The sequence below is a fragment of the Pseudophryne corroboree genome, chromosome 4 (assembly GCF_028390025.1).
Source record: "Pseudophryne corroboree isolate aPseCor3 chromosome 4, aPseCor3.hap2, whole genome shotgun sequence".
Classification (NCBI taxonomy): Eukaryota; Metazoa; Chordata; class Amphibia; order Anura; family Myobatrachidae; genus Pseudophryne; species Pseudophryne corroboree.
In genome coordinates this window covers 809,904,507-809,929,602 of record NC_086447.1, presented here as the reverse complement: position 1 = coordinate 809,929,602, position 25,096 = coordinate 809,904,507, and the positions used below count along the sequence as shown (strand labels likewise).

At 50.2% G+C, this 25,096-nt stretch overlaps 1 long non-coding RNA gene across 1 annotated transcript in view; it reads right to left on the bottom strand.

Moving 5' to 3' along the window:
* Nucleotides 1–22,851, bottom strand: part of LOC134910421 (uncharacterized) — a 42,285-nt gene extending 19,434 nt beyond the window's left edge. Inside the window, exon 1 of the long non-coding RNA XR_010176193.1 lies at nucleotides 22,657–22,851. This is a non-coding gene — a long non-coding RNA (uncharacterized LOC134910421). The remainder of the gene's footprint in view (nucleotides 1–22,656) is intronic.
* Nucleotides 22,852–25,096: the final 2,245 nt, after the last annotated feature.

Here is a 25,096-nt window from a genome sequence, read left to right as displayed (position 1 = left end):
TTTTTTTTTACTCTTGACGTCCTAGTGGATGCTGGGAACGCCGTAAGGACCATGGGGAATAGACGGGCTCCGCAGGAGACTGGGCACTCTTAAAAGAAAGATTAGGTACTATATCTGGTGTGCACTGGCTCCTCCCTCTATGCTCCTCCTCCAGACCTCAGTTAGAATCTGTGCCCGGCCAGAGCTGGATGCACTTAGTGGGCTCTCCTGAGCTCACTAGAAAAAGTATTTGTTAGGTTTTTTTATTTTCAGTGAGATCTGCTGGCAACAGACTCACTGCTACGAGGGACTGAGGGGAGAGAAGCAAACCTACCTGCTTGCAGCTAGCTTGTGCTTCTAAGGCTACTGGACACCATTAGCTCCAGAGGGATCGAACACAGGGCCCGACCTCGATCGTCCGTTCCCGGAGCCGCGCCACCGTCCCACTTGCAGAGCCAGAAGATGGAAGATAAAGATGAAAAACGGCGGCTGAAGACTCCTGTCTTCATTAAGGTAGCGCACAGCACTGCAGCTTTGCGCCATTGCTCCCATAGCACACCACACACTCCGGTCACTGTTGGGGGGCGGCCTGGGCAGCAATTAGTTTACCTTTTGGCACAAATAGCACATAATACAGTGTATAACACTGTATATGTGCAAAAACCCCCGCCATTAACATTATAAAAAGCGGGAGAAGCCCGCCACTGAAGGGGCGGGGCTATCTTCCTCAGCACAGCCAGCGCCATTTTCTCTTCACAGCTCCGCTGGAAGGACGCTCCCCAGGCTCTCCCCTGCAGTATCCAGTACAACAAGGGTAAAAAAGAGAGGGGGGGGCACATAAATTTAGGCGCAAATTGGTCTTAATAAGCAGCTATTGGGAAAAATCACTCAGTATAGTGACAATCCCTGTGTTATATAGCGCTGTGGTGTGTGCTGGCATACTCTCTGTCTCCCCAAAGGACTTTGTGGGGTCCTGTCCTCAGTCAGAGCATTCCCTGTGTGTGTGCGGTGTGTTGGTACGGCGGTGTCGACATGTTTGATGTGGAGGGCTACGTGGAGGCGGAGCAGGAGCCGGTAAGTGTGATGTCGCCCCCTACGGGGCCGACACCGGAGTGGATGGATATGTGGAAGGTATTAACCGACAGTGTCAACTCTTTACATAAAAGGTTTGATGACGTAACAGCCTTGGGACAGCCGGCATCTCAGCCCGCGCCTGCCCAGGCGTCTCAGAGGCCATCGGGCTCAAAAACGCCCGCTAGCTCAGATGGCAGACACAGAGTCTGACTCCAGTGTAGACGAGGATGAGACAAATGTACAGTCCACAAGGGCCATCCGATGCATGATTACAGCAATGAAAAATGTGTTGCACATTTCTGACATTAACCCGGTTACAACTAAAAAGGGTATTATGTTTGGGGAGAAAAAGCAGCCAGTGACTTTTCCCCCATCTGATGAATTAAATGAATTGTGTGAAGAAGCGTGGTGTTCCCCTGATAAGAAACTAGTGATTTCTAAGAGGTGACTGATGGCGTACCCTTTCCCGCCAACGGATAGGTTACGCTGGGAAACATCCCCTTTGGTGGACAAGGCACTCACACGATTATCTAAAAGGGTGGCACTGCTGTCTCAGGATACGGCCGCCCTAAAGGAGCCTGCAGATAGAAAGCAGGAGGCTATCCTGAAGTCTGTATATACACACTCAGGTACTATACTGAGACCTGCTATTGCTTCAGCATGGATGTGTAGTGCTGCAGCAGCATGGTCTGATACCCTGTCAGACAACATTGATACCCTCGACAGGGATGCTATTTTGCTAACCATAGAGCATATAAAGGACGTTGTCTTGTATATGAGGGATGCACAGAGGGACATTTGCCGGCTGGCATCTAGAATTAATGCAATGTCCATTTCTGCCAGGAGAGTATTATGGACTCGGCAGTGGACAGGTGATGCTGATTCTAAAAGGCACATGGAGGTTTTGCCTTGTAAGGGTGAGGAATTGTTTGAGGACGGTCTCTCGGACCTCGTATCCACAGCAACAGCTGGGAAGTCGACTTTTTTACCTCAGGTTTCCTCACAGCCTAAGAAAGCACCGTATTATCAAGTACAGTCCTTTCGGCCTCAGAAAGGCAAGCAGGTCAGAGGCGCATCCTTTCTGCCCAGAGGCAGGGGTAGAGGGAAAAAGCTGCACCAGACAGCCAGTTCCCAGGAACAAAAATCCTCCCCTGCTTCCACTAAGTCCACCGCATGACGCTGGGGCTCCACAGGTGGAGCCAGGTGCGGTGGGGGCGCGTCTCCGGAACTTCAGCGACCAGTGGGTTCGCTCACAGGTGGATCTCTGGGTTCTACAAGTGGTATCTCAGGGATACATGCTGGAGTTCGAGGCGACTCCCCCTCGCCGTTACCTCAAATCAGCCTTGCCAGCGGCTCCCAGGGAAAGGGAGGTAGTGCTGGCGGCTATTCACAAGCTGTACCTTCAGCAGGTGATAATCAAAGTTCTTCTCCTTCAACAGGGACGGGGTTACTATTCCACAATGTTTGTGGTGCCGAAACCAGACGGTTCGGTGAGACCCATTCTAAATTTGAAATCCTTGAACACTTATGTAAGGAAGTTCAAGTTCAAAATGGAATCGCTCAGGGCGGTTATTGCAAGCCTGGAAGAGGGGGATTTTATGGTGTTGCTGGACATCAAGGACCCTTATCTGCATGTCCCCATTTACCCACCTCACCAGGAGTACCTCAGGTTTGTGGTACAGGACTGTCATTACCAATTCCAGACGTTGCCGTTTGGTCTGTCCACGGCACCGAGGGTATTTAGCAAGGTAATGGCCGAAATGATGATACTCCTTCGGAAGAAGGGAGTTATAATTATCCCGTACTTGGACGATCTCCTTATAAAGGCGAGGTCCAAGGAGCAGTTGTTAGTCAACGTAGCACTATCTCGGGAAGTGCTGCAACAGCACGGCTGGATTCTGAATATCCCAAAGTCGCAGCTGATTCCTGCGACGCGTCTGCTGTTCTTGGGCATGATTCTGGACACAGAACAGAAGAAGGTGTTTCTCCCGGTGGAGAAGGCCCAGGAATTGTCACGCATCTTCAGATGCATCGACTGGTCACCCTGTCCCCGAGGGCCAGGGTATCTCTGTTGTGGTGGCTGCAGAAGGCTCATCTTCTCGAGGGCCACAGATTCGGCATACAGGACTGGGTCCTGGTGACCACGGATGCAAGCCTCCGAGGTTGGGGGGCAGTCACTCAGGGAAGGAACTTCCAAGGACTGTGGTCAAGTCAGGAGACTTCCCTTCACATAAATATTCTGGAACTAAGGGCCATTTACAACGCCCTGAGTCAAGCAGAACCCCTGCTTCAAAACCAACCGGTGCTGATTCAGTCAGACAACATCACGGCGGTCGCCCATGTAAACCGACAGGGCGGCACAAGAAGCAGGATGGCGATGGCAGAAGCCACAAGGATTCTCCGATGGGTGGAGAATCACGTGCTAGCACTGTCAGCAGTGTTCATTCCGGGAGTGGACAACTGGGAAGCAGACTTCCTCAGCAGGCACGACCTCCACCCGGGAGAGTGGGGACTTCATCCAGAAGTCTTCACGCTGATTGTAAATCGTTGGGAACGGCCACAGGTAGACATGATGGCGTCCCGTCTCAACAAAAAGCTAAAAAAATATTGCGCCAGGTCAAGGGACCTTCAGGCGATAGCTGTGGACGCACTAGTGACACCGTGGGTGTATCAGTCGGTTTATGTGTTCACTCCTGTTCCTCTCATACCCAAGGTACTGAGTATTGTAAGAAAGAGAGGAGTAAGAACTATACTCATCGTTCCGGATTGGCCAAGAAGAACTTGGTACCCAGAACTACAAGAAATGATCTTAGAGGACCCATGGCCTCTGCCTCTCAGACAGGACCTGTTACAACAGGGGCCCTGTCTGTTCCAAGACTTACCGCGGCTGCGTTTGACGGCATGGCGCTTGAACGCCGGATCCTAACGGAAAAGGGCATTCCAGATGAAGTGATTCCTACGCTGATAAAGGCTAGGAAAGACGTGACAGCACAACATTATCACCGTATATGGCGAAAATATGTTGCTTGGTGTGAGGCCAGGAAGGCCCCTACGGAAGAATTCCAGCTGGGTCGATTCCTGCACTTCCTACAGTCAGGAGTGACTATGGGCCTAAAATTAGGGCCGAAATCTGGACCTTTATGGATCCTATCTATTTTCTTTCAAAAAGAACTGGCTTCACTGCCTGAAGTTCAGACGTTTGTTAAGGGAGTGCTGCATATTCAGCCCCTTTTGTGCCTCCAGTGGCACCTTGGGATCTTAACGTTGTGTTGGATTTCCTGAAATCCCACTGGTTTGAGCCACTTAAGACCGTGGAGCTAAAATATCTCACGTGGAAAGTGGTCATGCTATTGGCCTTAGCTTCGGCTAGGCGTGTGTCAGAATTGGCGGCTTTGTCGTGTAAAAGCCCTTATCTGATCTTCCATATGGACAGGGCAGAATTGAGGACTCGTCCCCAATTTCTCCCTAAGGTGGTATCAGCGTTTCATTTGAACCAACCTATTGAGGTGCCTGCGGCTACTAGGGACTTGGAGGACTCCAAGTTACTAGATGTAGTCAGGGCTTTGAAAATATATATAGCCAGGACGGCTGGAGTCAGGAAAACTGACTCGCTGTTTATCCTGCATGCGCCCAACAAGCTGGGTGCTCCTGCTTCAAAGCAAACTATTGCGCGCTGGATCTGTAGCACGATTCAGTAAGCTCATTCTGCGGCAGGATTGCCGCATCTTAAATCCGTAAAAGCCCATTCCGCAAGGAAGGTGGGTACTTCTTGGGCGGCTGCCCGAGGGGGTCTCGGCTTTACAGCTTTGCCGAGCTGCTACTTGGTCGGGTTCAAACACATTTGCTAAGTTCTACAAGTTTGATATCCTGGCTGAGGAGGACCTTGCCTTTGCTCATTCGGTGCTGCAGAGTCATCCGCACTCTCCCGCCCGTTTGGGAGCTTTGGTATAATCCCCATGGTCCTTACGGAGTTCCCAGCATCCACTAGGACGTCAGAGAAAATAAGAATTTACTCACCGGTAATTCTATTTCTCGTAGTCCGTAGTGGATGCTGGGCGCCTGTCCCAAGTGTGGACTCTCTGCAATACATGTATATAGTTATTGCTTAACTAAAAGGTTATTGTTATGAGCCATCTGTTACTGAGGCTCAGTAGTTGTTCATACTGTTAACTGGGTATGGTTATCACGAGTTGTACAGTGTGGCTGGTATGAGTCTTACCCTGGATTCCAAATCCTTTCCTGGTAATGTCAGCTCTTCCGGGCACAGTTTCCCTAACTGAGGTCTGGAGGAGGGGCATAGAGGGAGGAGCCAGAGCACACCAGAATCTAAATTCTTTCTTAAAGTGCCCATGTCTCCTGCGGAGCCTGTCTATTCCCCATGGTCCTTACGGAGTCCCCAGCATCCACTACGGACTACGAGAAATAGAATTACCGGTGAGTAAATTCTTATTTTTCTCATATAGGGGTAAATATATGAAGCAGTGATAAGGGTGGAGAAGTGAGTCAGTGGAGAAGTTGCCCATGGCAACCAATCAGCATTGAAGTAACATGTATAATTTGCATACTATAAAATTATACAGAGCAGCTGATTGGTTGCCCTGGGCAACTTCTCTACTGACTCACTTCTCCACCCTTATCACTGCTTCATACATTTACCCCAAAATCTCGTGTTGGTAAAACTGACCCTATAGGAAATTGCACAGTGGTTCACATGCTTTCTAATGACAAACACAACATTCAGTGGCTAACTATGGGGCAGATGTATTAACCTGGAGAAGGCATAAGGAAGTGATAAACCAGTGATAAGTTCAAGGTCATAAACGAACCAGCCAGTCTGCTCCTAATTGTCAATTTGCTTATTGGAGTTGATTGGCTGATGCATTTATCACCTTGCACATATCACTGGTTTATCACTTCCTTATGCCTTCTCCAGGTTAATACATCTGCCGCTATGGGACAGTCTGCTGTTTCCTAAGAGTGGCCGGAAGAAACCATCACACTTAGACTGTCACCTCCGTATCTATCTCCCTACCTTGTATCGTCATTTCTATCTTCTATCCCATATCTATCTACGGGTTGGGCTGCCAGCAATCACATGACCGTCAACTGCATCCCAACACCAGACAGGGGTAAGTATTTTACCCCTCTCCTGCCCCCTACCCTAACCCTTGAGCGGTGGCATGTAGGGCTAATCTGTGGGGGGTGGCAGCTATGGCTAACAACCCCCCTAGTGCCTAGCCCTAACCCCTGATACTCACCTTCAGCATTCCAGTGGTCGGTGTTCTGGTGTCAGGATTCCGGCGTCTGTCACATGACCATCGGCATGCAGGCTGCTGGGACGCCGACCACATCCCCATCTCATATTTATTTACTTATTTATTCAGTATTTATTAACAGTTTCTTATATAGCGCAGCAAATTCTGTTGCGCTTTAAAATTGGAAACGGTGATAAAACAAAACTGGGTAATAACAGACGGGTTCACCACGGCTGGCCGGCGGTCGGGCTCCCGGCGACCAGCATCCCGGCGCCGGGAGCCCGACCGCCGGCTTACCGACAGCTTGGCGAGCGCAAATGAGCCCCTTGCGGGCTCGCTGCGCTCGCCACGCTACGGGCACGGTGGCGCGCCACACTATTTTATTCTCCCTCTATGGGGGTCGTGGACCCCCACGAGGGAAAATAATTGTCGGTATTCCGGCTGTCGGGCTCCCGGCGCCGGTATACTGAGCGCCGGGAGCCCGACCGCCGGCAAACCGAAGACCACCCATAACAGACAGACATAGAGGTAGGAAGGCCCTGCTCGCAAGCTTACAGTCTATAGGATCTATCTACAGTTATCTCTTGGATATGAGATTAATAAATATCATTAATATATCGAAGGGCAAATTAGATGGGCCAAGTGGTTCTTATCTGCCGTCAATTTTTTATGTATCTAAGAGGGTGGTACTTGCTAAACTTTTGTACATTTTCCGTAATTCACTAGTTGTTCTCACCTCTGCTATTTTACTGACAGATAAAGTATCTGTCTTCTCTGGTGGGGGCGGCACATCGCGCCCACATACAAATTAATGGGGTTCTCGAATCTATTACTCAACTCCTACAGGCGTTTAGTTTGTCATCTGTCCACTTCTTCAGGTTTCTGCAACTCTGGCCCTGCCCTCCCAATTTCCTGACACCCCCCCCCCCCCCCCCCCCCCCCAGTCATTCAGGACTCTATTATAAAAGTGTATGACGTCCATAGGATCTTGTAGGACATAGTCCGTTTTTTCTCTTACGTCCTACAGGATGCTGGGGACTCCGTAAGGACCATGGGGGTATAGACGGGCTCTGCAGGAGACATGGGCACCTAAAAACTTTTCCTATGGGTGTGCACTGGCTCCTCCCTCTATGCCCCTCCTCCAGACCTCAGTTAGATTCTGTGCCCAGAGGAGAAGGGTACACTGCAGAGAGCTCGCCTGAGTTTTCTGTGAAAAAAGAATTTTGTTAGGTTTTTTATTTTCAGGGAGTCCTGCTGGCAACAGGGCTGCAATATGATTACCTTACATTGGCAAAAAATACACATAATATAGTCATTAAGACTATATATGTGTAAAATCCCCTGCCATATATCCATAAAAAAAGCGGGAGAAGTCCGCGGGGCTATCTCCCTCAGCACACTGGCGCCATTTCCTCTCACAGCTCCGCTGGAAGGACGCTCCCCAGGCTCTCCCCTGCAGTTTCCAGGCTCAATAGGGTAAAAAAGAGAGGGGGGGCACTAAATTTAGGCGCAAATACTATATATATATATATATATATATATATATATATATATATACACACACTATAGGGTAAAATCACTCATTATAGTGTACATCCCTGTGATTTATAGCGCTGTGGTGTGTGCTGGCATACTCTCTCTCTCTGTCTCCCCAAAAGACTTTGTGATGTCCTGTCCTCAGTCAGAGCATTCCCTGTGTGTGCGCGGAGTGTCGGTACGGCTGTGTCGACATGTTTGATGAGGAGGCTTATGTGGAGGCGGAGCAGGTGCCGATAAATGTGATGTCACCCCCTGCGTGGTCGACACCTGAGTGGATGGATATGTGGAAGGAATTACGTGACAGTGTCAACTCCTTACATAAGAGGTTTGATGACATAGCAGATGTGGGACAGCCGGCTTCTGAGTCCGTGCCTGCCCAGGCGTCTCAAAAGCCATCAGGGGCTCAAAAACGCCCGCTACCTCAGAGATGTGTGATGAAGCGTGGGTTTCCCCCGATAAGAAACTGGTAATTTCCAAAAAGTTACTAAGGGCGTACCCTTTCCCGCCAGAGGATAGGATACGTTGGGAGACATCCCCTAGGGTGGATAAAGCGCTCACACGCTTGTCAAAGAAGGTGGCACTACCGTCTCCGGATACGGCCGCCCTAAAGGAGCCTGCGGATAGAAAGCAGGAGGCTATCCTGAAGTCTGTATATACACACTCAGGTATTCTACTAAGACCAGCTATTGCTTCAGCATGGATGTGCAGTGCTGCAGCTGCGTGGTCAGATTCCCTGTCTGATAACATTGATACCCTTGATAGGGACACTATATTGCTAACTGTAGAGCATATTAAAGACGTAGTCTTATACATGAGAGATGCACAGAGGGATATTTGCCAACTGGCATCTAGAATAAATGCAATGTCCATTTCTGCCAGGAGAGTATTATGGACTCGGCAGTGGACATGTGATGCGGATTCTAAAAGGCACATGGAGGTTTTGCCTTACAAGTGTGAGGAATTGTTTGGGGATGGTCTCTCGGACCTCGTTTCCACAGCGACTGCTGGGAAGTCGACATTTTTACCCCATGTTCCCTAACAGCCAAAGAAAGCACCGTATTATCAGGTACAGTCCTTTCAGGCCCCAGAAAGGCAAGCGGGTTAAAGGCGCGTCCTTTCTGCCCAGAGGCAGAGGTAGGGGGAAAAAGCTGCACCAAACAGCAAGTTCCCAGGAACAAAAGTCCTCTCCCGCTTCCTCTAAGTCCACCGCATGACGCTGGGGCTCCACAGGTGGAGCCAGGTGCGGTGGGGGCCCGTCTCTGGAACTTCAGCGACCAGTGGGTTCGCTCACGGGTGGATCCCTGGATTCTACAAGTGGTATCTCAGAGGTACAAGCTGGAATTCGAGACGTCTCCCCCTCGCCGTTCCCTCAAATCAGCCTTGCCAGCTACTCCCCAAGACAGGAAGGTAGTACTGGCGGCAATTCACAAGCTGTACCTCCAGCAGGTGATAATAAAAGTTCCCCTCCTTCAACAGGGACGGGGTTACTATTCCACAATGTTTGTGGTACCGAAACCAGACGGTTCGGTGAGACCCATTCTAAATTTGAAATCCTTGAACACTTATATAAGGAAGTTCAAGTTCAAAATGGAATCGCTCAGGGCGGTTATTGCAAGCCTGGAAGAGGGGGATTACATGGTATCACTGGACATCAAGGATGCTTACCTACATGTCCCCATTTACCCACCTCACCAGGTGTACCTCAGTTTTGTGGTACAGGACTGCCATTACCAATTCCAGACGTTGCCGTTTGGTCTGTCCACGACACCGAGGGTATTTACCAAAGTAATGGCCGAAATGATGATACTCCTTCGAAAGAAGGGAGTTATAATTATCCCGTACTTGGACGATCTCCTTATAAAGGCGAGGTCCAGGGAGCAGTTGTTGGTCGGAGTAGCACTATCTCAGGAAGTGCTACAACAGCACGGCTGGATTCTGAATATCCCGAAGTCGCAGCTGGTTCCTACGACGCGTCTGCTGTTCCTGGGTATGATTCTGGACACAGAACAGAAGAAGGTGTTTCTCCCGGAGGAGAAGGCCAAGGAGTTGTCATCTCTGGTCAGAGACCTCCTAAAACCAAAACAGGTGTCGGTGCATCACTGCACGCGAGTCCTGGGAAAGATGGTAGCTTCTTACGAGGCAATTCCCTTCGGCAGATTCCATGCACGGATCTTTCAGTGGGATCTGTTAGACAAGTGGTCCGGATCGCATCTTCAGATGCATCGGCTGATCACCCTGTCCCCGAGGGCCAGGGTGTCTCTGCTGTGGTGGCTGCAGAGTGCTCATCTACTCGAGGGCCGCAGATTCGGCATACAGGACTGGGTCCTGGTGACCACGGATGCAAGCCTCCGAGGTTGGGGGGCAGTCACTCAGGGAAGAAACTTCCAAGGACAATGGTCGAGTCAGGAAGCTTCCCTACACATAAATATTCTGGAACTAAGGGCCATTTACAATGCCCTAAGTCAGGCAAGACCCCTGCTTCAAAACCAGCCGGTGCTGATTCAGTCAGACAACATCACGGCGGTCGCCCATGTAAACCGACAGGGCGGCACAAGAAGCAGGATGGCGATGGCAGAAGCCACAAGGATTCTCCGATGGGCGGAAAATCACGTGATAGCACTGTCAGCAGTGTTCATTCCGGGAGTGGACAACTGGGAAGCAGACTTCCTCAGCAGGCACGACCTCCACCCGGGAGAGTGGGGACTTCATCCAGAAGTCTTCCAGCTGATTGTAAATCGTTGGGAAAGGCCACAGGTGGACATGATGGCGTCCCGCCTCAACAAAAAGCTAAAAAGATATTGCGCCAGGTCAAGGGACCCTCAGGCGATAGCTGTGGACGCTCTAGTGACACCGTGGGTGTACCAGTCGGTTTATGTGTTCCCTCCTCTTCCTCTCATACCAAAGGTACTTGGGATAATAAGAAAGAGAAGAGTAAGAACTATTCTCGTCGTTCCGGATTGGCCAAGAAGGACTTGGTACCCGGAACTACAAGAAATGTTCTCAGAGGACCCTTGGCCTCTGCCTCTCAGACAGGACCTGCTACAGCAGGGGCCCTGTCTGTTCCAAGACTTACCGCGGCTGCGTTTGACGGCATGGCGGGTGAACGCTGGATCCTGATGGAAAAGGGCATTCCGGTTGAAGTCATTCCTACGCTGATAAAAGCTAGGAAGGATGTGACAGCAAAACATTATCACCGCATATGGCGAAAATATGTTGCTTGGTGTGAGGCTATGAAGGCCCCAACAGAAGAATTTCAGCTGGGTCGATTTCTGCACTTCCTACAGTCAGGAGTGACTATGGGCCTAAAATTGGGATCCATTAAAGTCCAGATTTCGGCCCTGTCTATTTTCTTTCAAAAAGAACTGGCTTCACTGCCTGAAGTTCAGACGTTTGTTAAGGGAGTGCTGCATATTCAGCCCCCTTTTGTGCCCCCAGTGGCACCTTGGGATCTCAACGTTGTGTTGAATTTCCTAAAATCACATTGGTTTGAGCCACTTCAGACCGTGGAGTTGAAATATCTCACGTGGAAAGTGGTCATGCTTTTGGCCTTGGCTTCGGCTAGGCGTGTGTCAGAATTGGCGGCTTTGTCATGTAAAAGCCCCTATCTGATCTTCCATATGGACAGGGCAGAATTGAGGACTTGTCCCCAATTTCTCCCTAAGGTGGTATCAGCTTTTCATTTGAACCAACCTATTGTGGTGCCTGCGGCTACTCGGGACTTGGAGGCTTCCAAGTTGCTGGACGTAGTCCGGGCCCTGAAAATTTATGTTTCCAGGACGGCTAGAGTCAGAAAAACTGACTCGGTGTTTATCCTGCATGCACCCAACAAGCTGGGTGCTCCTGCTTCTAAGCAGACTATTGCTCGCTGGATCTGTTGCACGATTCTACTTGCACATTCTGCGGCTGGACTGCCGCATCCTAAATCAGTCAAAGCCCATTCCACGAGGAAGGTGGGCTCTTCTTGGGCGGCTGCCCGAGGGGGTCTCGGCTTTACAACTTTGCCGAGCTGCTACCTGGTCGGGATCAAACACGTTTGCAAAATTCTACAAGTTTGATACCCTGGCTGAGGAGGACCTTGAGTTTGCTCATTCGGTGCTGCAGAGTCATCCGCACTCTCCCGCCCGTTTGGGAGCTTTGGTATAATCCCCATGGTCCTTACGGAGTACCCAGCATCCACTAGGACGTCAGAGAAAATAAGAATTTACTCACCGGTAATTCTATTTCTCGTAGTCCGTAGTGGATGCTGGGAGCCCGTCCCAAGTGCGGATTGTCTGCAATACTTGTATATAGTTATTGCTTAACTAAAGGGTTATTGTTATGAGCCATCTGTTCAGTGAGGCTCAGTTGTTATTCATACTGTTAACTGGGTATAGTTATCACGAGTTGTACGGTGTGATTGGTGTGGCTGGTATGAGTCTTACCCTGGATTCCAAATCCTTTCCTTGTAGTGTCAGCTCTTCCGGGCACAGTTTCCCTAACTGAGGTCTGGAGGAGGGGCATAGAGGGAGGATCCAGTGCACACCAGATAGTACCTAATCTTTCTTTTAGAGTGCCCAGTCTCCTGCGGAGCCCGTCTATTCCCCATGGTCCTTACGGAGTACCCAGAATCCACTACGGACTACGAGAAATAGAATTACCGGTGAGTAAATTCTTATTTTCTCCCCTCAGCTGCACCAGCTACGAAGAAGCCTTTTTCATCTACCGCGTCACAGTCCTTTCGGCCCGCAAGGCCTAGAAAGAATAAGCCTTCGAATACCTTCTGCAGAGGTGGTCATGCCAAAGGAAAGAAACCTGCTCCTGCAGGTTCCCAGACCCAGAAGCCCGCTTCGGATACCGCGAAGTCCTCCGCATGGCGGTGGACTGCTAGGCCTGGAGGAAGGTCAGATGGGGGCGAGACTCCGGCAGTTCAGCCACGTCTGGGTGTCGTCTGGTCTGGACCCCTGGGTTCTGGATATAGTATCCAGAGGGTACAGACTGGAGTTTCAGGATCCCCCCCGCCTCACTGTTTCTTCAAGTCAGGCTTGCCAGCGCTGCTGGCGGACAGGATGATTCTGCTGGAGGCCATCAGAAAATTGGTGGTATCAGAGGTCATTGTACAGGTCCCTCTTCAGCATCGGCACACGGGTTATTCTAACCTTTTTGTGGTACCGAAACCGGATGGTTCGGTACGGCCTACTCTAAATTTAAAGTCTTTGAACCTTTATCTCAAGGAGTTCAAATTCAAGATGGAATCTCTGCGAGCTGTCATTTCGGGGCTGTCGGAAGGGGAGTTCCTGGTGTCCCTGGACATCAAGGATGCTTACAGCCACATTCCCATTTGGGCGCCACATCAAGCTTATCTCAGGTTTGCGCTGATGGATGATCACTATCAGTTCCAGGCTCTGCCGTTTGGCCTCTCAACAGCACCAAGGATCTTCACCAAGGTGATGGCGGAGATGATGGTTCTCCGCAAACGGGGTGAACATAATTCCATATCTGGACAATCTCCTGATCAAGGCGTCATCCAGGGAGGGGTTGTTGCAGGCATCGCGCTCACGACACAGCTGCTCAGGACACACGGTTGGATCCTGAACCTACCGAAGTCTCATCTGGAGCCGACAAGGCGGCTGTCTTTCCTGGGAATGATCCTCGACACGGAAGTGCAGAGGGTATTTCTCCCGGCGGAGAAAGCGTTGGTGATTCAGACAATGGTCCGGGATGTCCTAAGGCCTACCCAGGTATCGGTTCACCAATGCTTACGCCTCCTGGGGAAGATGGTTGCTGCCTACGAGGCTCTGCAGTATGGCAGGTTTCATGCCCAACCTTTTCAACTGGACCTATTGGACCAGTGTTCGGGCTCTCACCTACACATGCACAAGAGGATACGCCTGTCTCCGAAAGCGAGGATTTCACTCCTCTGGTGGCTGCAACTTCCAAACCTTCTGGAAGGGTGAAGGTTCGGAATTCAAGACTGGATCCTTTTAACCACAGATGCAAGTCTAAGAGGTTGGGGAGCAGTCGCTCTTGGAGAAACCTTTCATGGACGGTGGTCGACTCGAGTCGCTTCTACCGATTAACTTCTTGGAACTCAGGGCCGTGTACATCGCCCTTCTGCAAGCAGCACACCTTCTACAGCATCGGGCTGTTCAGGTGCAGTCGGACAATGTGACCACAGTGGCTTACATAAACCGACAAGGTGGAACGAAGAGCAGGGCTGCCATGGCAGAGGTGTCAAAAATCCTCAGCTGGGCAGAAAGGCACGCGGTGGCGTTGTCCGCAATCTTCATTCCGGGCGTAGCCAACTGGGAAGCAGACTTCCTCAGCAGACACGATCTCCATCAAGGGGAGTGGGGGTCTCCATCCGGAGGTGGTAACTGGTTGGTGGTGGGTTCCCCACATAGACATGATGGCCTCACGCCTCAACAAAAAGCTACGATGGTACTGTTCAAGGTCAAGAGAGGCAGTGGCGGTGGATGCACTGGTAACACCGTGGGTGTTCAAGTCAGTGTATGTGTTTCCTCCACTTCCTCTGATAACAAGGGTTCTTCAGCTCGTGAGAAGAACAAAGGTCCTGGCAATCCTCATTGCTCCGGACTGGCCAAGGAGGGCTTGGAACGCGGATCTGCTGTATCTTCTGCTGGAAGATCTATGGCCTTTACCTCTTCGGGAGGATCTGCTTCTGCAGGGGCCGTTCGCTTATCAAGACTTTCCGCGGCTACGTTTGACGGCATGGCGGTTGAACGCCAGATCTTAGCTTGGAAAGGTATCCCGAGTGAGGTCATTCCTACCCTTATACAGGCCAGGAAGGGGGTAACGTCTAAACATTTACCATCGCATTTGGAAAAAATGTTTCTTGGTGTGAGGCCAAGAAGTTTCCGACGGTGGAGTTTCAACTTGGTCGTTTTCTCCTTTTCCTGCAAGCGGGGGTGGATATGGGACTGAGACTGGTGTGAGGCCATCAAGGTCCAGATCTCTACTTTGTCCATCTTCTTCCAAAAACAATTGGCTGTTCTTCCTGAAGTTCAGACCCTTTTTGAAAGGGGTTCTACACATCCAGCCTCCCTTTGTGGCGCCTACGGCTCCATGGGATCTGGATGTGGTGCTGCAGTTCCTGCAATCTGCTTGGTTTGAGCCTCTACAGGAGGCTGATCTCAAGTTTCTCACGTGGAAGGCGGTCACTTTGTTGGCCTTTGCTTCTGCACGTCGCCTGTCCGAATTGGGGGGCTTTATCTTGTAAAAGTCCCTATCTGATCTTCCATGAAGATAGGGCGGAACTTAGGACTTGTCCACAGTTCCTGCCTAAGGTTGTGTCGGCTTTTCACATATTAACCAACCTATTGTGGTGCCAGTGGCTACTGACTCCTCAATTACTTCAAAGGCCTTGGATGTAGTGAGGACTTTAAAGATTTACGTGAAGAGGATGGCTCGTCATAGGAAAAGTGACTCTCTGTTCGTCCTCTATGATTCAAAGAAAATTGGATGTCCTTCTAAGCAGTCGATTTCACGCTGGATCAGGTTCACTATCCAGCATGCTTATTCCACGGCAGGACTGCCGTGTCCGAAATCTGTAAAGACCCACTCTACTCGTAAAGTGGGCTCTTCCTGGGCGGCTGCCCGGGGGTGTCTCGGCAGTACAACTCTGTCGAGCAGCTACTTGGTCTGGGTCGAACACGTTTGCCAAGTTTTACAAGTTCGATACTCTGGCCTCTGATGACCTCAAGTTTGGTCAAGCAGTGTTGCAGGACCCTCCGCGCTCTCCCTCCCATTCTGGGAGCTTTGGTACATCCCCATGGTACTAATATGGACCCCAGCATCCTCTAGGACACAAGAGAAAATAGGATTTTGGTTACCTACCGGTAAATCCTTTTCTCGTAGTCCGTAGAGGATGCTGGGTGCCCGCCCAGCGCTTAGTTTTTCTGCATTTGTTTTCTGGTTCAGTGTTACCTGGTTCCTAGGTAAGTTCTGCGTTATTTACTGTTTCAACTGTTGCTGAAGTTATTCCGGCATGCTGGCCGGATTTTCATGTTCGTGTGAGCTGGTATGAATCTCGCCACTATCTGTGTAATTCCTTCTCTCAAAGTATGTTGTCTCCTTGGAAACAGTTTCTAGACTGCGTCTGGTAGGAGGGGTATAGAGGGAGGAGCCAGCCCACACCTTTAAACTCTCAACGTGCCAATGGCTCCTGGTGGACCTGTCTATACCCCATGGTACTAATATGGACCCCAGCATCCTGTACGGACTACGAGAAAAGGATTAACCGGTAGGTAACCAAAAGCCTATTTTCTCTTACGTCCTAGAGGATGCTGGGGTCCACATTGGTACCATGGGGTATAGATGGGTCCACTAGGAGCCATTGGCACTTTAAGAGTTTGAGAGTGTGGGCTGGCTCCTCCCTCTATGCCCCTCCTACCAGACTCAGTTTATAAAATGTGCCTGGAGGAGCCGGTCACAGCTAGGGGAGCTCTCCAGAGTTTCTCTAGTAAAGTTTATTTTTAGAGTTTATTTTACAGGGAGGCTGCTGGCAACAGCCTCCCTGCTTCATGGGACTAAGGGTGGGGGGGAGCAGTGTCCGCCCTGCGAGGTCTGAGCCACCATCTCCGCTGACTGGACACGAAGCTCCAGAGGGGATGGGATCGTTCCCCGCCACAGGGGATCGCTCACCCCAGCAGCATGCCGCCACCCCCTTACAGAGCTGAAGATTGGTGGCGAGTGAGTCACCAATCCCCCCTAGCAAGCCGGGGGGGGCCAGTGTGAAGATGGTGGCATTAGGGTAGGAGCGCAGTATTAACTGCGCTCTGGAGGCTCGGCAGTACATAGTGCGGCGCTGTGAGGGGCGCCCTGAGCCAGCGCCTACACTGGTCACACAGCCTGTTGGGGTCCCGGGATCTCAGCCAGCATAAATCCTCAGGCCAGTATAATCCTATGAAGAGCGGGAAGACAGCGCCATTTTGGGGGCGGAGCTTCTCAGAACGGACCCAGCAGCGTTCTGCGCCATTTTCCTGCCTGCACAAAGCTGCCAGTGAAGAGCAAGTCCCTCCGCAGCAACTTTGGTTATCTCTCACGGTACCAGGGGGTTGTAGAAGGGGGGGAGGCTGCAAAACGACTGTGTAACCTATTAAGGTGCACAGTCAGCGCTGATACGGGCTCTCCCTTTATATTAAAAGCGCTGTGTGTGGGTTGGCTCCAATCTGTGTCTCTATTGATATTCTTGTGGGGGAAACTCTGTCTGTATTCCCCTGTGTGTGGAGTGTCTGTGGTCTCCATTAAGCAATGTCCAGGGACTCTGTGTCATATGCTGCAGAAGATATGTCCTCTTAGGATGATCCCATTCCATGTAATCAGGATTGCACTGGTTTAGCACAGATACCAGCAAGGGAGCCTGAGTGGTTATCCTCTATCAAATCTATGATTTCTCTGATTTCTAACAGGGTTGCACAAACAATCTGCAACTCAGGCTTTACAGAACTCTATGGCAGTTTGGCCCAGCTCTGGTACATCAGGGCTCCCCGCTGTATATTCACATAAACGTGCTCTTGCACAGATCATGCAGGATGATACAGATTCGGGGAGCAGCATCTCTTGCAAAAGGGATGCAATTGATGATAGAGGCTATTAGAGATGTGTTGAATATTGCTGATACAACACCCGAGCAGGTTGAGGAGGCTTACTTCACTAAAAATAAGAAAGCCTTGCTAACCTTCCCTGCGTCAAAAGAATTAAATGCTATATTTGAAAAGGCTTGGGAAAACCCTAATAAAAAAATTCCAGATACCCAAGAGGGTTCTGGTAGCGTTTCCATAGAGGATAGGAAAAAATGGGAAAACCCGCTTATTGTTGATGCGTCAGTATCCAGGCTCTCAAAAAAAGGTGGTTTTCCCTGTTCCAGGATCTACCGCCTTGAAAGAGCCGGCTAATCATAAAATTTATAATACGCTCAAATTCATGTACACGGCTTCTGGGGCAATACTACGTCCCACTATTGCCAGTGCTTGGATTGCCAAAGCTATAGTAAAGTGGTCAGGCACGTTACTTGACGACTTGGATGCTATGGAGAAATGTGATGTTGAATTGTTTTTACGTAACATTCAGGATTCGGCTGGATTTGTGGTAGAAAATGAAAGACCTGGTTTCCATGGCTGCGGGAATTTCCTCCATGTCTGTATCAGCTCGTCGAGGACTATGGTTGCGCCAGTGGTCTGCCGACGCAGAATCCAGGAGAAGTGTGGAGACCTTATCCTACACAGGTCAGGCTCTCTTTGGGGAAGCGTTAGATACGTGGATCTCTACGGCTGGTAAATCACCCTTTCTTCCCTCAGCTACACTTGCTCCGAAGTAACCCTTTTCTTCAGTTACATCACAGCCCTTTCGGTTTGCCAAGCCGTCCAACACCTTCTTTCGGGTAGGTCAGCCCAAGTTCAAGAAACCTGTGGCTGCAGGTTCCCAGGAACAGAAACCTGCTTCAGGTACACCAAAGTCCTCCGCATGACGTTGGACTGCACGCCCCGGAGGTGGGGCCGGTGGGAGCGGGACTCAGACAATTCAGTCATGTCTGGGTATCCGCAGGCCTGGACCCCTGGGTGCAAGATATTGTGTCCCAGGGGTACAGGCTGCAATTTCAAAATCTCCCCCGTCACCGATTTTTCAGATAAGGCTTGCCAGCTCTGCTGGCTGACCGGACTGTCCTGCAAGAGGCCATCCAGAAGTTGGTGGAGGCACAGGTCATTGTGCCAGTACCACCTCATATGCAAAGCAAAGGTTACTATTCGAACCTTTTTCGTGGTGCCGAAGCCGGATGGTTCGCTCAGGCCCATTCTGAACTTAAAATCACTAAACCCCTTTCTGAGGGCGTTCTAGTTCAAAATGGAGTTTCTATGGGCAGTGATATCAGGTCTGGAGGAGGGGGAATTCCTAGTATCCCTGGATATCAAGGATGTGTACCTCCACATTCCCATTTTGGCTGCCGCATCATGCGTATCTTCGATTTGCACTGCTGGACTGTCCCTTTCAGTTCCAGGCCCTCCCATTCGGCCTCTCCACAGCGCCGAGGGTATTCACCAAGGTGATGGCGGAAATGATGATTCTCCTCCGCAGACATGGGGTGAACATAATTCCGTATCTGGACGATCTTCTGATAAAGGCATCTCACGTCCCAGCTTCTCAGTGAACATGGTTGGATCCTGAATCTTCCAAAATCACATTTGGAACCAACCAAGAGGTTGTCCTTTCTGGGAATGATCCTTGACACGAAGGTGCAGAGGGTGTTTCTCCCAGAGGAAAAGGCGTTGGTGATTCAGACGATGGTCCGGGATGTCCTGAAGCCAGCCCAGGTATCAGTTCATCAGTGCATTCGCCTTGGGAAAATGGTGGCCTCTTCCGAGACTCTCCAGTACTGGAGGTATCACGCTCGGTCCTTCCAACTGGATCTCCTGGACAAGTGGTCGGGATCCCATCTACACATGCACCAGAGAATACGTCTGTTGCCAAAGGCCAGGATTACACTCCTCTGGTGGTTGCTATTACCTCACCTTCTGGAGGGCCGCAGGTTCGGGATTCAGGACTGGATCCTTCTAACCACGGATGCAAGTCTCCGGGGCTGGGGTGCAGTCACTCAAGGGGAAACCTTCCAAGGAAGGTGGTCAAGTCTGGTAGCCGGCCTGCCGATAAACATTCTGGAACTAAGAGCCGCCTACAACTGTATTCTCCAAGCGGCCCATCTTCTCAGAAATCGGTCCATTCAAGTGCAGATGGACAATGTGACAACAGTGGCTTACATAAACTGACAGGGCGCAACAAAGAGCAGAGCTGCAATGGCAGAGGTAACACGAATCATCCTCTGGGCAGAAAAGCATGCGTTGGCGCTGTCAACATTCTTCATTCCAGGAGTAGACAACTGGGAAGCGGACTTCCTCAGCAGACACGATCTCCATTCAGGGGAGTGGGGTCTCCATCCGCAGGTGTTCAAGGAGGTAACAGATCTTTGGGGTGTTCCCCAGATCGACATGATGGCCTCTCGTCTCAACAAGAAGCTTCTGCAGTATTGTTCCAGGTCGAGGGACCCACAAGCAGTGGCGGTGGACTCCCTAGTGACTCCGTGGGTGCTCCAGTCGGTGTATGTGTTTCCTCTACTTTTACTCATCCCAAGAGTTCTAAAGCTCATAAGGAGAACAAGGGTTCAAGCGATCCTCATTGCTCCAGACTGGCCAAGAAGGGCTTGGTACGCTGATCTTCTGGATCTACTGCAAGAAGAGCCGAGGCCTCTTCCTCTTCATGAGGACCTGCTCCAGCATGGGCCGTTAGCCTGTCAAGACTTATCGCTGCTACGTTTGACTGCATGGAGGTTGAATGCCTGATACTAGCTCGGAAGGGCATTCCGAACAAGGTTATTCCCACCCTGATACAGGCTAGGAAAGGAGTAATGTCTAAACATTACCATCGATTTGGAAAAAATATGTATCTTGATGTGAGTCCAAGAAATTTCCTGCGGTGGAGTTTCAACTGGGACGGTTTCTCCTCTTCCTACAAGCTGGTGTGGATATGGGCCTGAAGCTGGAATCTGTGAAGGTCCAGATTTCTGCCCTGTCCATTTTCTTCCAGAAACAATTGGCTGCCCTCCCTGAGCTTCAGACCTTTTTGAAGGGAGTTGTGCACATCCATCCTCCTTTTGTACTGCCTCCGGTGCCTTGGGATCTTAACGTGGTGTTGCAGTTCCTCCAATCTGACTGGTTTGAGCCTCTACAGGAGGTCGAGGTCAAGGTCAAATTTCTTATGTGGAAGGCTGTCACTTTGTTGGCTTTAGCTTCTGCTAGACGTGTGTCGGAGTTGGGGGCTTTGTCTTCTAAGAGCCGATACTTGATCTTCCACGACGATAGAGCTGAGCTCCGGACACGTCAGCAGTTTCTTCTGAAGATTGTGTCGGCATTTCATATCAACCAACTTATTGTGGTGCCAGTGGCTTCTGACTCCTTAATTTCATCAAAGTCCTTGGATGTTGTAAGGGCTCTTAAAATCTATGTGAAGAGGACTGCTCGTCACAGAAAATCGGACTCTGTTTGTCCTGAATGATCCCAGGAAACTTGGGTGTCCTTCTTCTAAGCAGACGATCTCTCGTTGGATTAGGTTCACTATCCTGCATGCGTATTCTACGGCAGGATTGTCGTGTCCTACGTCTGTCAAGGCCCACTCTACTCGTAAGGTGGGGGTCTTCCTGGGCGGCTGCCCGGGGTGTGTCTGCTTTACAGCTTTGCCGAGCTGCAACTTGGTCTGGGTCGAAAACATTTGCAAAGTACTACAAGTTCGATACTTTGACTGAACTTCAGATCATTAGAGGCCAATCGGTTCTGTAGGAGCCTCTGCGCTCTCCCTCCCATTCTGGGATCTTTGGTACATTCCCATCGTACTAATGTGGACCCCATCATCCTCTAGGACGTAAGAGAAAATAGGATTTTGGTTACCTACCGGTAAATCCTTTTCACGTAGTCCGTAGAGGATGCTGGGCGCCCGCCCAGCTCTTTATTTCCTGCAATTGTTATCTGGTTCAGTACATCTTTGTTTTTAGTTGAGCACTGCCTTGTTACTTGGTAAGTAATGTTTTCAGCGGTTGCTAATTTTCAAGCTAAGTTATCTTGATGTGCCTTGTATGTGTGAGCTGGTATGAATCTCGCTACTATCTGTGTTAAATCCTTCTCTTGAAGATGTCCGTCTCATCGGGCACAGTTTCTTGACTGAGTCTGGTAGGAGGGGTATAGAGGGAGGAGCCATCCTACATTCTCAAACTCTTAAAGTGCCAATGGCTCCTGGTACACCCATCTATACCCTATGGTACTAATGTGGACCTCAGCATCCTCTATGGATTACGAGAAACCGGTACCCAAAATACTATTTTTTAAGATAGAGGGAGTAGGAGCACCAAATTGAGTACTGCTATGGGTGATGGTACAGGGTCAGAGGCGGAACTAGCGGTGGTGCTAGGGCACACCAGACAAAATCTTGCCTAGAGCATCACATTAGTTAGGGCCAGCTATGACGTAGGGCAGGGGTGGGGAACCTCCGTTTGCTCCGGCCCATCCGCTTCTCTCAGTGAGACACGCCGCCGCTCAGTCCGGCGGCAGCGTGTCTCAGCTGTCAGGACACGGAGGAGAGCGCGGCTATGACGGGTGGCGGTGTGTAGAACTTGAAACCAGCCGCCGGTTCGTGAGCCAATCAGGTGCCGCGGCTGCCGGTCCGCGGGCTCTGATTGGCTCTCGAACTGGCGGCTGGTTTCAAGTCCTACACGCCGCCACCCGTCATAGCCGCGCTCTCCTCTAACATCTGGGCTGTATTCTGAGCTTTCCCCACATCCCTTGGAGGTAGACTCTGTTCCCATTCCCTAACCACATTTTTTTTTTTTTAGCGACCTACAGTATTTACTATTGTTTGATGTAATCGACACTGCTGCTGTTATACAGATGTATAACCTGCCACCTCTGTAATACAGGGCTTGACAAGTTTTATAAAATATAAGAGTCAAGATGAAAGTGTAGGAGCCAGACCACCACCCCAAGTCATGTTAGTGAGCAGTCTCCCCGGCCAAACCAACCCCCAGACATCTAAGGGGGTACCCCCAGGCAAACCAACCCTCTGCGGCCACACTGCTGTGCAGCTGACCCCAGGCAAACAAGTACCCCTCCCCTTCCTCCCACTCCACATTAATGAGCAGCTAACACCCCATCCCTGGTCAACCAACCACTATGTCCCCACAGCTAACCCCTCCACAGTCACCCGTTCACATACCATGGACAAATCACTTCCCCTTCCAAAGCCGCAATCCCCGACCACACATAGACCCTCTTACCGGAGAGCTGTATGCAGTAGTTTGGAGACCGCAGTCAGAGCAGGCTGGGATGGACAGGCGCGGCAGTCAGGGCAGGCTGGGAAGGGCAGGTGCGGCAGTCAGGGCAGGCTGGGATGGGCAGGCTGGGATGGACAGGCGCGGCAGTTGGCGCAGGCTGGGACGGACAGGCGCGGCAGTTGGTGCAGGCTGGGACGGACAGGCACGGCAGTTAGAGCAGGCTAGTATGGACAGACACTCAGCACATGCAGTCCTATGCATGAAATGGCCACTACAAAACAGGCACGCTTACGATTCTCCGCTGGGGATGATGAGGACCTGCTCCCCCCCTGCATGATCTGGTAGCCAGGCAGCAAAATCTAAGGGCCAGGGCGACCTGGCCCTGGGATTTGTCACGCCCTTAGGATGTTCTTCATGTGGAAATGGAGTATTAACTTATTAAGTGGAAACGTGTAACATTTCAGATGGTTGTACATGAGATGATTTCTTGTAATGCTCATAAATTCATGTGAATGTAAGCATTGGATCTTGAACTTTCTAGTTACAAATCTTTTACGAATGGGTTGCAGGGTGCACATTATTCTACTGCCAGTCTCTGAGGCTCCCTGCTTTGTGCTGTGAGAGACTTGAATTGCGAATTGCTCCAGAGCACTTTGTTAACCACCAGAAACCTGGGTGTAAATGCACATTCATTGGCAGGTTCCTAGCGTTATCTCATTAGACATGAGTCCAAAGGCCCATACACACTAGAAGATTTTTTCTATCAATTTGAGTAATAATGACTGCTTTCAACGATCTATCATTTAAATTGTCTCTTGTGTACACAGCGAACGATGAGCAATGCGCGCACCCGTGCTCGTTTGAAGCAGGTTGTCAATCTTCTATGCATGCAGCGCAATCCCTTCAATCCCAGCAGAGCAGATCGTTCGTCATTCAAATCGTTTGCAAAATCGATGTGTGTGCACTCAATGGCCCTCATTCCGAGTTGTTCGCTCGCTAGCTGCTTTTAGCAGCATTGCACACGCTAAGCCGCCGCCCTCTGGGAGTGTATCTTAGCTTAGCAGAATTGCGAACGAAAGATTCGCAAAATTGCGAATAGAAATTTCTTAGCAGTTTCTGAGTAGCTCGAGACTTACTCCTACACTGCGATCAGTTCAGTCAGTTTCATTCCTGGTTTGACGTCACAAACACACCCAGCGTTCACCCAGACACTCCCCCGTTTCTCCAGCCACTCCCGCGTTTTTCCCAGAAACTGCAGCGTTTTTTCACACACCCATAAAACGTCCAGTTTCCGCCCAGAAACACCCACTTCCTGTCAATCACACTCCGATCACCAGAACGAAGAAAAATCCTCGTAATGCCGTGAGTAAAATACCTAACTTTTGAGTAAAATAACTAAGCGCATGCGCTCTGCCAACATTGTGCATGCGCAGTAAGCGACTAATCGCAATATAGCGAAATTCGGCAACGAGCGAACAACTCGGAATGAGGGCCAATATCGTTTGTCAGGGTGTTCAGGGGAAATCGCTCATCTTCCAAATTGTTCATCTTTCACATCTACTAGTGTGTATGGGCCTTTAGGCGCAGTTTAGCACGTCCTTGATCTAGCAGTAGATCGGCGTGTGTAATCGCTTTATCCACAATTGACTAGTCCTGGAGGTGACCTCTCACTGTCCAGGGTATTATTGATGTTCTCCAGCCTCTGTGAATGATCCAAGAACAACAACTTACTGATTGGTAAGGAGGACAGTATATGAAGATACAGGAGCATAATGGCTGTGCATTTTAGTGCCCTCTCACTGCAGAGTTTGTGCAGCAAGTTCCCTATTCTCATAGGGAGTATTCATTGTTAGGCATGACCTTGTCTTTTACCTGAAATACAATGGATCTTGCCAGTCGTAGGATACTTCCACTCATCTGTGCAGGACTCTAATGCCATTCATAGACAGTGGTGTAAGTTCGTCCCAGTCGCCTGGAGGCATGATAAATGTTGGTGCCCCCTACATATACACACACATACCATATGTAGCTATCCGGCACTCAGGGTGAACAGTAGTAGCGTGCTCAGGTACCTTTCCCAATAGTAATATAGATACACATAGAAAGTGGACGCACTCCAAGTCAGTCATTACAATAAAACAGACACCAGCATACCTTTATAGGACACCTACAGTGCCTCCTCACCCACCCGTCAGCGGGTCTCGATGGAGATGCTTTGACGCATCGGTGTGCCGATATAATTAGTGTTCACTAGGATTTTTCATTCGGGAGGGCACATTTTTAAGTTAGAAGGGCAAACTTAGGTACATATTATAATGCTTGGTGCTCCCATTCCTATAGGCCAAAGCATGGACAGTGCGCACCTAAGGCGCGCAGCAGAAATTTAGGGGCATTGTTTCATGGAGAAGAGGCGTGGCCACATAATAGTGGCAATTCACATTAC